This window comes from Balaenoptera musculus, chromosome 4 (assembly GCF_009873245.2).
Source record: "Balaenoptera musculus isolate JJ_BM4_2016_0621 chromosome 4, mBalMus1.pri.v3, whole genome shotgun sequence".
Taxonomy (NCBI): Eukaryota; Metazoa; Chordata; class Mammalia; order Artiodactyla; family Balaenopteridae; genus Balaenoptera; species Balaenoptera musculus.
Genome location: NC_045788.1, coordinates 54,983,679 through 54,998,585, shown reverse-complemented (window position 1 = coordinate 54,998,585; position 14,907 = coordinate 54,983,679). Strand labels below are relative to the sequence as shown.

Sequence of the window (14,907 nt, the reverse complement as noted above, 5' to 3'; positions counted from 1 at the left end):
GTCTTCTGCCATTTTAGCGCAAAAAGAGGGGGAGGAATGGAAAGGAGGACACACGGGATGGAGTGTGTGTGTGTGTATGTTTGTGTATGTATGTTTATATGCTTTAAGGTGACTCCAGGAAGATACACAGGAGACCAGTAGCAGTGGTTTGGGGGGTGGAGTTGAGGTGGGGAGATCCTGTGGCCAGATGTGGGAAAAATTTATTTTCGCGTATAATCTTTTGAATTGTTTGAATCTTACGATGTAGTATTACCATTTCAAAAAAGTAATGATTGTGAAAGAGCAATCATTAAGAATTCTTAATCTTTCTAGTTCTTTCGCTTTGGACAGTCAAAAGAAGAGAGAAAACTATGTAAATTTCTCCCATGCTTTCCAGCCAGTTCTTAAAAGAGCTGGCACTGTGTATAGTTTGCAAACACTTATTTTTATTTCTCAGATTTGTTGGCAGAATTAGAGACACTGAATATGATTAAAACGTGTTGTTTCTGTGTCATGAGTGGGTCATCAGACCAGTGGAATTATTTAGTGATAGTGAACTGATGATTTTTGAGTTCTATTCAAGGTTGATAATTAGAAATTAACTCAATGCAAACTTTAAAAAGCGATGTTGGTTGTTAAGAAGTAAATAGGTGTTGCCTGATTTCAAAAGTGTTGTTTTGCCAAGGGTTTGGAAAATTGGGTGAAAATGGGGGTTCTCATAGTTTAGTAGTTAATTTCAATAATTATGGTAGTCTTTGGTATAATGGGATTCATGGAACTGTAGATTCTGATACTGCATGCATCCTAACATGACTTGTGAATTGAATGTATGTGTTACTGACTTCAAGGAGACAGATATATTAGATTTTGATTCCATTTTGGGTTGCAAGTTGGTTGTCACTTGTAATTGTGTCACTTGTAACTTAAGTTTTCAACTTAAACTAGAACAACCTCCGGGAGAGAGAGCGCCTGTTTCTGTGCATCTAATTCTGCTGCACAGACCTGACGCTAGCCTTTCCTGAGGCAGTGCCTCTCTCTTCAGTGATTAGAGGGCTAAGTAGGGTCTGTGTCTGACCTTTGGCAGTAAAGTCTTCCTGTAGGTGTTACTGTGGCAAAAGAGCTCAGCGTCTGGAGCCAAGCATACCTAATTTGAAGCCTGTCACCCCAGCTTATCAGTTGTATGGCTTTGGGAAATTGTGTAACCACTCCAGTTGGTTTCCACTCTGACAAATGGGAATTTTTCTCTGTAGAGCAGTTGTGAGGATTGAAATGTGAATGCATGGAAGGCAGTTGTCATAGGGCCAGCACATAGGAAGTACTCAATAAATGCTACTACTTGGTGCTTTTGTTAGCTGCAGCAGCAACAGCTGAGGAGAGAGGCGGAAAAGTGACACTGCTCCTGCAAACTATCATGGCTTTCTGTGGCAACTGCAGAGAATGGGATGGTTAACATTCCCAATTCAGAGGGCTACAACTGCGTTTTGACGACTGAGCTTTGTTGCTCACTCTAAAATGAGGATGTGTACTGTGGAGCTTTGCTGTGTCTCTGATACATATGTTGTTTTACAGTGATGTTTTGTGTTGAATTTGGTCACATCTTGATAAGATGTTTCAAGAAAAAAAAATTATTACCTTTTAAAAAAAGAAAAGCCTTTTTGCTTTTTGGAATGGAATCGCTCTTCCTTTTCTGCAGTTTCCGGGAGATCCAGCACTGTTCTGGCTCTCAGTGGACACTGTTTGGATGATCATTTCAAATACACATTCTGAAAATTTTGAATTGGACTTTCACTAAGAAATACATATGACATAACATAGGGTATGTATATGTGTAAAAATACTGAAGTAAGTTTTCAGGAAATTATGCTTGTTTTAATATGTGGTACACACTCATTTTCTATACTCTTTCATTTATAAACATGCTTCTATAAACTTGTAAACTGATTCTGTTATTTTACAGGTAATAATGATTTCATTATTCACTGGATTTAGAAAAGACTGGTTCAGAGGAGTGTGGTTTTTATGGATTTAGAATTAGTACTCAAAATTAAAAACAAGGTATTATTCTGAATGATAGGGCATAGGTAAGTTACATTTATTGGTGCTAATGTCTTTAGGTAGTATTCTGAGGCTCTGTTAGGATTCTGAAGTTCTAATGCCCCAAATTTTGTAAAGTATACATACAAAGGATGAGGAATTTTGCGTGCTAATAAATGTGAATATAAATGACTTTTTGGAGGGGTAATCTGCAAACAGCTCTGGATTAAGAACCCTGGATGTCTCTCATAAAGAGCAGTAATTATTAACAAAGGAATAACCATCATACTAAGTTTCTTATATCTCATTAGGAAAGAAATTTGGATAATTGTTTTGTACTATTTGAAAACTAACATACATACCTTCACATATTGGCTGCCTGAAGTTACACGATTTGATTGAATGTTAAGCATCTTTCTATGACATCTTTAAATTAACATTTTGGCCTATGTCCACTGGTCATCTGTTTCTAGCACAGACCTCTACTTGATTGTTATTTGTTGACTCTGTCTCAATAGGCAGGGCCTTCCTTGAGGACAGTTGCATTTCACCCATCTTTATCCTCAGCATCTGGTCCAATTCCTGGCACGCTGTAGAATTTGCATTCATATTGAGTTGAATCCTTGAGGCTCTCTGAATGAGGTACAGGTTTCCTGGTATAGACCCTTACTTCTTTGAGGGTAATTCAAATATACAAAAGTAGAAAAGGGATCCTTCCCATTTTCACAAATTCATTAACCTTTGGATTCATCTTCTTACTGTAAGGCTTGTGAGGGTCTGCTTGATAACCTAGCATCCTGTTTTGGTGTCTGCAGAGACAATGAATATGTTCAAAACCTGAGTTAAAAGAAACAAAGACCTTGTCCTGACGTTAGCAATTAAACTTGATTTTGGGGGTGTTGTGTGGACTTGTCCGTGTGTTCCTGATACTCATGCACTTCTTCTAGTTTATTCCGCCTTGGTCTTTTTTTTCCCTAATTACCTGATACTGATAATGCCTTTCTTGGTTGGCTCCTGGTTCTTGATCTTAGCATGTGTGTTCAGTCTGTGCATCTACTGGTGCTCTCCCCTTTGACCGTGGCCTTCCCTTAGGGCTTAGAGGAGATGCACACTCCATGCCCTTTGTCTCTTTAAACCAGCCATTGCTGTACAAGTGATTCTGTGGCCCAGATGGGTCTTAATTCTGACCTCCTCTTCTCCTGATCTGTAGCTACCCACATTTTAGCATGGGGATATCCTATACTTTCTGAGTTGCTGCTACTGAGTGTAGGCTGGCAGTGGCGTTAATTTTCATTTAATGATATTAAGTCATGATGAGACAGAGGTGAAGATAGAGGAGGGTCAGAGCTGAGGCAACATCCTCTACTTCTAGCTACTATTGAAATATCCAGGATAATCGAGGTATTGGGTGTTTGGAGTGGAGGTTGGAGATAAGTGGTCTTAGTAGCTGTGATTCTGTTATCATTTGGAGCCTTCCAAAGTGACCCCTTCCTTCCTCCCCCACCCCCAGCTTTATTGAGGTATAAAAGATGATCCTTTTGTCAGAGGGAGATATTTGAGTTGCTTTCTGGAAACCAGGGAAGATAAGATTTTCAGTTTTAAGCTTTGAACTACAGTGGTGTTTCAAGAAATATTTGTAGTTAATACATAAAAGTTTAAAATTCATCAGCAGATTTAAAAAATTACCAAGGATAGTACATTTAAAAGATTAACATTTTCACTTTCCTCTGAACATTGTTGAAACTGGCAAGGTACTATTAAATGGAATGAACAGAGGATTTATCTTAGAATAAGCTTTTGCGTTTTTTTACCCTTTGCTTACTTGTCTGCCTGAGAGTACTTCTGTTTAAGTAGATAACTAATCTTTCATATCCCTATGCTCTTTGCTTGTTGTATTAGGTATGTTTTCTAATTTCTTGCTTCTCTACTTGGTTTGTTCCCTTTTTGGGATCATATACTCTTGTGAATAGCTGGCTGCCTTATTTTATCTAGTCTCATTTGCCTTTCTTGCATTTTCTTCATGTATGTTTTGCTAGTAGATAACATTGGTTGGTTGGTTCATTTGGTCTGACAAATAAATGTAGAAGTGACTTCCTATAAGTGAGAACTGGTAGTAACAGGAAAAGTGGCTTTTTTTTTTTTTTTGAGATTGTGCATAACAGCATACTAATGATCTTTTGATAAATATTGTGGTAAATACACATGGTATAATTTACAGGAATGCATATATGGTATTATAGAATGCATGGCAGAAACATTTGTATATACTATTTTGTAGGCATATGTAATAAGTGTTAGTTTCCTTCCCTTTTCTCTGTGGGTTTTCCATCACACTCAGTATAAAATCCAAATGTTTTTCCTTAGCCTGTGAGAGTCCCACCACCACATGATCTGCCTTTTGGCCACCTCACAAATCGTATCCTATTTCACGGCACCCTTCCCCTTGTTCACTGTGCCCAGCCATACAAGCTCCACACCCACAGAACAAGCTTGTTCCTGTCTCAATGCCTTAATTGCTTTGCTCTTTGCCTCAGGCTTTGCCCTGAGATTGTCATATGGCTAATTCTTTTATGTCATTCAGATTTCAGTTCCAATGCCACCACCTCAGAGAGGTCACATAGAGGGGTCACAGTGAAGTAGCTCCCCAGTCTCTAGCCATTTTCTGTCACATAGCACTTATCTGTCTCTCTGATAGCCTTAATTGTTGATTATTTTTTTTAAAGTCACCTCTGTAATTTAAACTCCCTGAGAACAGGGATGGGCTCTGTCTTGTCACTTGGGACCTAAAACAGGACCTGGTAGGTGTTCAGTAAATATTTGAGTGAATTGTTTTCTCAGGAATGTTTTCATGACTAGCTGATAGGCTTAAATTAGTTTGTCCTTAGTAGAATACTGGAAATAATTCATTAAAAGGTCAGCATTTAGGGGAGTGTTGGAAGAGGCTTTACTATTGATACCTTGGTATCTACGTTTGGAAGCCCAGGGACATATGTGAGTGCTGTCTACTTTTCTTGGAGGAACATACTTATAGATGGTGTTTGAATCAGGAAAAAAAAATATAGGTGGATAATTGATGAACCAATTTGAGCATGTGCATGTGTTAATAATAAATGTTAGATTTTAGTAGGTTAGTACTTCACTTTAACATACATATTTCATTCAAGAAAAACGATGAGGGCTAGATACCCCTGTTTAAGTTTTGTGCAGGTTCAGGAGATTTTGTAATTTACCTTTAGTTACATTTACCTGTGATATTCTGTCTTGAGTAATCATGGTCAGCTTCCCAAGGTTGGTAGATGACTCAGAGCTCTTTTAGTTGTACGATAGATACCCAGTTCAGACTAGCTTAAGCCAAAAAGGGAGATTTATTGGTATATGGAATCCAAAATGGATTGAATAACTCAATTATATGGAAAAACATTGAGCCAGCCGGGCTTTAGGGGACAGCTAGAACCAGACCCATTTGAAAGCTACCAGAAATCTTTGCTAACAACCTTGCTTTTTTTGTTTTGTTTGTTTGTAGATTCGTTTCATTTTCTCATAATAGATTTGCTTTCTTTACCAGGAGGAAAATATAACTTGCCATTGCCAGTTTTTGTCCTGTTTTCTCCTGCTGTAGAGTAAGGACTACCTCTTTCTCTTTTTCATTTGGAAAATTCTTGAAGCACTGGCAAGTTTGATTTGGGAAGGTGCCCACCATGGCCACAGGCCATATAAAAACTATGGCTGTCCCAAGTACTTGGTGGGAGTGGGGGGAATGAGAATTGAGTGAAGATGGGAGCTCTGGCAGACAGCCTCTTCCCCTCCTGCCTCCCCCGCCTGTTTCACCCCTCACAAAATGTGTGTCCATTTATAGTTGGGGAGGTTGTGCCTTTAATCCACCATGGATTGTCACGTGAAATTTTCCTTTAACCAGAACTGGCACTTTTTTGGGTTTTTTTTGCTCTGTGGTTCCCAACCTTTTCAAATACAGATCCATTTTTTTTAACGAAAAATTGAGGTCCCTCATGTGGTAGCAATTGTAATTTTATGAACTCTGTCTCTGGCTAATATCGGTATTCAAATGAATTTGTTTTCTCAAAATGAGTTACGTAGTAAACAACTTGATGCTGTTTATGTTGGCTTTGTTTTTAACATTACTTCTGCTAATTTACAGCTAATAGAAGCCAATATTGAGGGCAGCTGTTAGAAAATTATCAACAGGTTAATTGTACATATTTAGGGGATATTTTAATCTCTGAGGAAGATAACCACGTTCATCCTAATCAGGTAGTTAAATAATTTTAGCGTGTAACAACATTAACAAGTTACATGTTCCCAACAATTATTTTGAGCAACATTTCAGCAGTTCACAAACTAAAGAAGATGGTTAGCCATGTAGGAAAAGCCTTTTGTGACCCAAAAGATAGTAATCTTTCTGGACTTCAGTTGCTTCATCTTTAAAACATTGAACCAGGTCTCTGAGGTCTCTTCTGGAGTTAATGCTCTTTGACCCTGTGATTGCACATATAATTTAAATATTAGGTCTGTGTTCAGCAAATTAATGGAAAATGTACAATACTGATCTCTTCAGGTTAATCATTACCTGAACTATGTTTTCCTAAAGAAAATACTTGCATTCTCTGACACCTTCTCAAGTTTGAAAAAGTTAGCTATAAAAATATTTTCAGATGTCTGAGAAGAAGAAACTTCTGTGTTTAATCCAGTAGTCTTTGAGTTCAGGTGCATTTGTTACATCCGATTTCACTGTAGAGTAAATTAAAAGAAATAGCACCAAACACATTTTTGAGAATGATTTTTTCTTTAATGCCCTTAATTGTGTGATTGCGGACTGTCAAAGCCAATAATTTTTCAGCAGTTCAGGTTTTACTTTGCTCTGTGTACTACACACTTTAGAAGTTGTACCAAAAGTATATGTCTTAAGTACTATGAGAAATGCTGTTCACATTCATAATTTTTTAAATACTAAAATAAGTTTCAAGTGTTGCCCATATTAACTACTGAGAATCTTACGCATATTAAAATAATTTACAATGAAAATAGATATGTGAGTGGTATAACAAAAGGAGAAGATATATGTTAGGACATAAAGATGCCAAATATGTTGATCTTTTCTGGCAAACAGTTTGGCTTATGTGTAGCACATGATTTGAAAGCTGGAGAGTGATGAGGATGCACCGCATAGGTAAGTAGGGATCATATCATGAAATGACTTCTTTGCTGTGTAAGGATTTTGGACATTCTTCTGTGACAGGAAACTAGTGAAGGACTTTAAGCAGAACTGCAGGATTATATTTTATCCCTGGATATAGTGCATGAAGGATAACATGATGGTTTCAGTGGAAAGGGCCTAGCTCTGGACTGAAGGGAGAAAGTTGAGCTGGTAGTGTTATTGGGGAGAGTGACACCACATATTTCTGAGAGTCTTGCAAACTCGTCCGCATTTCTGAATTCTGGGGAAAAAAAAGGCGATTGGAAATTCAGGAGAGAATGGAGCATCCAGGTTTTCTTCTCTCTGGCTTGTTACTGCTCTTCTCTTTGTGGGGAACAGGGGTGTGAAGACTAGGGGCTTGTGGGGATGGGGGATGAATTTGATATCCACACGGTTAATGGACAAAACAGGGGACAATGCAAGGAGGGGGAAATTGCCCTTGTCATCATGATATCTTAACTGAGGGATAACTAAATTAGGTACTTATTTGAGAATAGTCACAAAAAAATAGATTGGTATAGTACTACTAGTTCATGAAGAGTCTAGTGGGTGTAATTTTTATTGAATACTAGGTTAGTGACATTTTCATATATTTTCAAAGCTTTTAAAAAGAGTTTATTTATATTAATATAAAAGTCATTAGACTCAGTTTGATAACTAGAAAGTTAATCTGAATTAAGTACTGTTTAACATTACATGAATGTTGCTTTTTAAAAAACTTATTGTTTCGAAATAGTTTTAGATGCACAGAAGAGTACGGGGCTGAGGTTATGGATACTTAAGGAAGAATACCACAGAGGTGATGTACCTGTCTTATATCAGGGGTACATGTCAGTGTTTACATACAGTAATACTACCAATTGTTATTGGTGATGTTAACCTTGATCACTTGGTTAAGGTAGTTATTACTGGTGATGTTAACCTTGATCACTTGGTCAAGACCGTTAACCTTTTATCTAGAATTGTTTAGACTGGCACTATCCGATTACATATATTGTGTACCACACATATAATTTAAAGTTTTTAGTAACCACGTTGAAAAAAGTGATAAGAAACAAGTGAAATTAATTTTTAAACAAATGTGTTTTATTAAACCTAATATAACTACATTATTATCATTCAGCAGGTTATTCATTATGAAATTACTCTTTTTCTGCCTTCCATACTCCATTCATTAGAGTAAGTCACTAAGTTCAGTCCTCATTTGAAGTGTGAAGGACATTCAGTTCCACCTGCTAGAGGGAAAGGTATCAAAGAATTTGTGGACATGTGTTGAAGTTACTACAGTTATTAAGAAATATTTTGGGGAGGTACTCCCGAGGATGTGTAGCCTTTTTTTTCCTTAAAGTTTTACCCAATAATTTTAGCATTCATCATCGGGACATTGTTTGCAGCAGCGATCACTGTGGTGTTCTAATGGTGACTTTCTAATTCCCTCATTACCTTCTACATGTATTAATTGGATTTTCTGTACAAATGTGTTCCTTTTCCCTCATTTATTTTTTCAATCGAGTATGTGCATGTGGATCCGTAGATATTTATTTCATTATTTGGGTTATAAATTAATATCATTCTCCTTAATTTGTTGCTCAGCTCGTTCCAGTTTTGGCCACTGGAACTGGTCCAGGCTGCCTCCTGCACCCTTTCAGCATGACCCATCCTTTGTTTTTTAATCGCTTGCTTCCTGACATACAAGATGCTCCAGGTTCATCTTGTATTTTCCCTTTCCTAGCCCTGGAATCAGCCATTTCTCCAAGAAACCCTGGCTACCTTTTACTGGAATCACAACAAAATTTTATTCTAATTCTGGAAGTAATGTCTTTATACGGATCTTACAGAGTGTCAGTATGGCTTGTGATTCTACAACAGATTTTCTTATGGTTTCTGAACCACGTTTATTCACTCAGCAAACTTTTAAAAAGTGTTTATGTGCCAGCATATTCTTACTGGGGATCCAGGGTCAAATAAGACATAGACATTGATCCAAGGAGTCTAGATATGAGAAAGCAGATCTTTTTTTTTTCTTTCTAACATATTTTATGAGTGCCTCTTATGTGCCAGGTACTGTGCTACAAGTGAACAGGAAATACTAAGAACTGGAGCAGGATAGTGTAGGTTGCTTTTGGGAACACATGGAGGGATTAACCCAGTGTTGGGCCAGGTGGAATGTGGAGCAAGTCTTGAAAAGTGACTAGATATTAGCCAAATGTGGAATTGAGGGGAGAAGTAGGGGAAGGGAAGCTATTCCAAGAGGAGGAAGAGCAGTGCCAAGGCCACTGGGGATTGATGATGCGTGAGGTAGGTCTAGAGATCCCTGTGTGGGGGTGGTGGTGGTGGAGAAGATGGGAGCAAGTGGTGGCAGGATCCTGGTCATGAAGGTCTTGTGGGTAAGCCAAGCTTTGGAAAGTTGAGGAACCTTTTCAAGGAGTTTGAGTTGGAGGGTAATGTGATCAGATCATCCTGCTGGCACCTTGGAGGATATGTTGGCTTTCTTGAGGGTCTTGCCATGATAGAGGTGTGAGGTGAAAGTCTTAACTAAGAACTGTGTTGGTAGTTCTCAGACTTCAGTGTGGATCACCTGGAGAACTTGTTAAAACATGTTTTAACATCTCTCAGCCCCACCCGCAGTTTCTGATTCAGTAGGTCTGGGATGGGGCTGAGAATTTGCATTTCCTTGGACAAAGTAGTACTGATTATTTTCTGTTCAATTGTAATAACTTAGTTCAGACTCTTGATACTTTCTAAGGATTAAAAATAAAACTTTAAGCCAGACTTATTTAGGGGAATCTGTGACCATTATATATTTTATGTGTTTATACAAGTATATCTCTGTGTGTACAGGAAGTGAAGCTGATAACTGCTTTGAAAGTGATTTGACTAGGTAATTTATTCACATTGTTCAAAATTCAAAAGTGTTCTTTCTCCTGTGCTTCCCTAGTCCTCCAAGCCACCAGTTACTTTCCTGGAACCAGGCAGTGTTATCAGTTTCCTCTGTATCCTTCCAGAGAAATACCATATATATAAAAGCCAATAAGTGCATAATTTACACTCTCTTCAGTATTGTTTTAAACACAAATGATAAGATACTAGTCACTTTGCTGTATTTTACTTTTTTCACTAATGTATTTTAGATCTCTGATCAACACCTGAAGAGCTCCCCTCCTCTTTTTTAATGGTGGTAAGGTGTTTTATTGTATGAATATACCTTAATTTATTTAACTTGTTCCCACAGTTGATGGATATTTAGGTTGCTTCAGTCTGCTGCTATTACAAACAATGTTGCAGTAAATAACCTTGCTGTATCTGTCTTATGTATGTGAGGACATCTGTGTGATGAATTACTTGAACTGGAACTGCTGGGTCAAAGGATATGCGTGTTTGCAAGTGCTGTAGCTACTGCCAGACTTAACTCCAGAGGCTGCCCCAGTTCACACCGGTGCTCCCAATGTGAGTCTCTTTGCCCACACTCTTGTCAACATAGTGTTAACTAAATAAAACAGTTTTGCTTTTTGCTAATATGATAGTAAAGATGGTATTTAATGTCCTTGTAATTTGTTTTTTATTTTGAGTGAGGTTGAGCATCTTTTTATATATTTGGGTCATTTCTTTTGATGAACTGTTGTATTTTGGACTCTTCCACCGTTTTTTTATTGTGGTATAACTTGCATAAGGTACAGTACACACATTTTAAACTCAGTAAACTTTGTTTCAGTTGAGGTATAATTTCCTGTAAAATGAACAGATCTTAAGTGTACAGTTTTGATGAGTTCTGACAGCTTTATATGACCAACCCATCCTAGATTTAGAGCATTTCCATCACCCAGAAAAAAGTTCCTTCAGGCTTCCTTTCCATTCAGTTTTCCTTACTCCCTACCTCAGGCAGTCACTTTCTAATTTCTCTTACCATCAAATTAGTTGTGCCCATTAATTTTTAACATGTTATAAACCCATGTAACTACTAAGATCAAGATAGAGAACATTTCCTGCCATCCAGCAGGTTCCCTTGTACTCCCCCTGTAGTCAGTTATCTCTCCCACCAAAGGGAACCACTACACTGACCTGTGTCCACTATAGATTCATTTAGTAAATCTGTGAGTCACCACTATGTTGTGTCACTGTTTTTGTTTTTTCCTCATTGCTATGTATGGGAATATAACACTATTATTAATTTTATTTTGGAGGGACAGATACTTGGTTTTTTCAACTTTGGGCTATTTGAATAAAACTGCGGTGAATATTCACATATATGTATTTTGGCAGATCTAAGTACTTAGGTTTTCTTGGTATATTAGACATGGAATAGGTGGGTTATAAGTTAGTTACAGATATGTGTCTATTTAACTTCAGTAGATACTGTCAAACAGCTCCTCAAAATGGTTGTACATTTACATGTCCAGTAGCAATGTCTGTCTGAGAGTTCTGCTTGCCTGTCTCTTTGCTAAAACTTAATATTTGTCCTTTTAGTTTCAGTCATTCCAGTGGTATCTTATTGTGATTATAATCTGAATTTCCATGGTGACAAATGATGTTGAGTGTCTTTTCATGTGCTTATTGTTGACACATGTTTTTTAACTGGGTGATGGGTCTTGGAATGACTTGTAGGAGTTTTTTATTTTTTTAAATAAATTTACTTATTTATTTTTGGCTGCGTTGGGTCTTCTTTGCTGCGCTCAGGCTTTCTCTAGTTGCGGTGAGCGGGGGCTACCCTTCGTTGCAGTGCGCGGGCTTCTCTTGTTGCGGAGCACGGGCTCTAGGCGTGCAGGCTTCAGTAGTTGTGGCACGTGGGCTCCGTAGTTGTGGCTTGCGGGCTCTAGAGCGCGGGCTCAGTAGTTGTGGCGCACCCGCTTAGCTGCTCTGCGGCATGTGGGATCTTCCTGGACCAGGGCTCGAACCCATGTCCCGTGCATTGGCAGGCGGATTCTTAACCACTGTGCCACCAGGGAAGCCCAGGAGTTTTGTATATAGTGTGATAAGGCCATTGTGTTGAGTTTGCAAATACGTTTTTTTTGTTAGTTTGTAATGTGTTTTTTACTTTTGCTTGCCTGGCAGAAATCACAGGGGGCAGACTTCAAATAAAGCAGACTTTATTTTGGTCAAAATTTTCATTGTTTCAAAATTGCCTCTCAGTTTTGTGGTATACTTTTTTTTTTTTTTTTTTTAATTTTATTTATTTATTTTTATTTCTGGCTGCATTGGGTCTCCGTTGCTGCGTGAGGGCTTTCTCTAGTTGCAGTGAGCGGGGGCTACTCTTCATTGCAGTGCGTGGGCTTCAGTAGTTGTGGCACGCAGGCTCAGTAGTTGTGGCTCACAGGCTCCAGAGCACAGGCTCAGCAGCTGTGGCTCAGGGGCCCAGTTGCTCCGCGGCATGTGGGATCTTCCCAGACCAGGGCTCAAACCCGTGTCCCATGCATTGGCAGGCAGACTCCCAACCACTGCGCCACCAGGGAAGTCCCTGTGGTATACTTTTGAAAGGCTTTCTTCCTTCTGAAGTTACCATATTTTAATGATTTTAATGTGTCATCAGATGTATGATATTTTGTTATTTTGCATATCCCCATAAAATAGGAAAAATGCTGTTAAACTAAAATTTTTTTCTTTACCTCTTAGAATCTGTATCTTATAGTGTTTTTTTGTGTTATATACTACTCTTCCAGTTAAATGAGAGGAAAAATATACATGAAATAAATTGGTTAGAGTATTTCCCCTAATTTTTCACTTTTACAGTAGGACTTCCAAGTCACTTTTTGACTTACTAATGTTTCTCCATTGTCTTCAGTGCCACGGAGAGTGTTGGGGGGGGGGGGTGGTAGGAGCACTTCTTAAAAGAATCCAGAAAAGAACTAAAAACCATTGGTGCTTTGCTCTTAAGCTGACTTTGCAATTAGGTAGGCCTAGTTTATTTTTTATTTTAGCTTTAGGAACTGTTGTAAACATTTCTTATTCTCCAGCTCCTGCACCTCTTCACCTTAACTCTGATATGTAGGGTTTAAAAGAGGAGTGGTCACCTATTGTTTCAGCTTCCCAAGTTGCTGACCTCCATTCTGCAAATGCTGATGATGGTTGCGTAATTACAAGCAAGGACAGATATGACGTGATGCTAGCTGCCCAGCACTAATTGTAAGAAAATCCTTATTTTAGACTCCATGTCTTACATTTAATGAGTACAGCATGAAATCAAAGAAATACATTTTTTCTAGATTGATCAGTTTGAATTATTATTTCCCTAAGTTAAAGAAATCAGAATGTTTGTCCTGTTCAGTAACTAATTTTTTGTGTATATACGTGAATATATAAAATTTAGTTCAGAGAAGGCCAAAAAACCCACCAAACACCCTACTATATATGCTCCTGAACTGTTTACTCCGTTCTGAATATTCACAGCCTTGGCCAGTGCTGCTTGGGGGAATCAGTCTGGTGCTGATGGTCATTTTACAATGATTACCTTTTATGTAGGATTATACATGTTTAGTGCTGAGGTCAGAGTTTCTGACTTGCATTTTACTAATTGAAAATGGAATTAACCTAAGTGGTTCATAAGGTACATAAAAATGTGAGGTAGATGCAGGAAATCATCTGTTTACCTACTGCTTATAGAATTCTTTCTTTAATAAGGGTTTTGGGAAAAAGAAAACTTAAAGGGCACATAGACCAGCTAAAATAACCACATAAAAAGTGAGAAAGGCCAAGAACTGGCTTGGGTATCTGAGATAGTAGGTGGCAGAACTATCAGAAAAGTAGCAGAGCATAACTTAGTAACAGAAATGGAAAATTATGGTGTTAAAACATTTATCGAATTTTAAAAACCAATGTGTTTGTGCACATTTATGTATATGATTGTTGTTTAACTGGCTTTGATTGTTTAATACTTAATTATACATTTATAATTTTTTAAGCTTCTAGAGTGTATAGACTAGGTTTGTTTTATGATTTAGGACTGAGTTTAAAATTACAAAACCCAATAATGAGAGCTTGATGAAAAAGGAGAATTTATTGGAAAGTATCTCATGAATTTGGTGTGGGGATGTGTTGTGGAATTGGGAACAGAGTGAGAAGGACTCAGTGGAAACTATTTTGGACATAATGTGATTCTTTCTCTCTGCAAACTAGATACTTCTACTTATCTGGTCCACAAATCAGCAGAACAAAGCTTCCAGTAGCTCTTTAATTTATATTATTTGGCTAAGCTAGAGAAAAGCACTCCTACTTTTGTTCCTTCCCAGTCCTTTTTTCTTTCTTAGATTAAGTAATGTTCTTGGATCACATGGAAATCTGACTGTAGCCATGCTCTTAACCACTACTTAATGTTATTAAGTTAAATTAGATATAAATTCTGAGGTTAGATACATGAACATGGTGATATCAGTGACCGTGACCCATTGATTACGCTTCTGAAAAAAATTTATTTAAATTGAAGTATAGTTGATTTACAATATTGTGTTAATTTCTGCTGTACAGCAAAGTGACTCAGTTGAAAAATTTAAACATGGTAAATTTAGCATGTTAAAATTAAAACGTGAAATTTTACTGAAATAAAATGTTGAGTCCTTGTGAAGATGTATAACTGGTGTCTTTGAAACTCAGCAGCAGAGCCACCTGGGTTTGGGGCTAGCATAGCTTGTCTTAAAAACATGAATGGTCATCGTCAGTCTTCACCAGGCCCCGTGTACCAGGTGGCTGCAGTA

At 37.8% G+C, this 14,907-nt stretch overlaps 1 protein-coding gene across 7 annotated transcripts in view; it reads left to right on the top strand.

The window, feature by feature from the left end:
• Window positions 1-14,907, top strand: part of TBL1XR1 (TBL1X receptor 1) — a 176,833-nt gene that overhangs the window by 10,473 nt on the left and 151,453 nt on the right. The window contains exon 1 of one of the 7 annotated variants that reach the window (XM_036849956.1): window positions 10,585-10,672. The exons of the other annotated variants lie outside the window; for them this stretch is intronic. The gene's annotated coding sequence lies outside the window, so the exon portion shown is untranslated. Of the gene's footprint in view, window positions 1-10,584; window positions 10,673-14,907 lie in introns of those variants that run through there. 7 annotated transcript variants of the gene reach the window in all.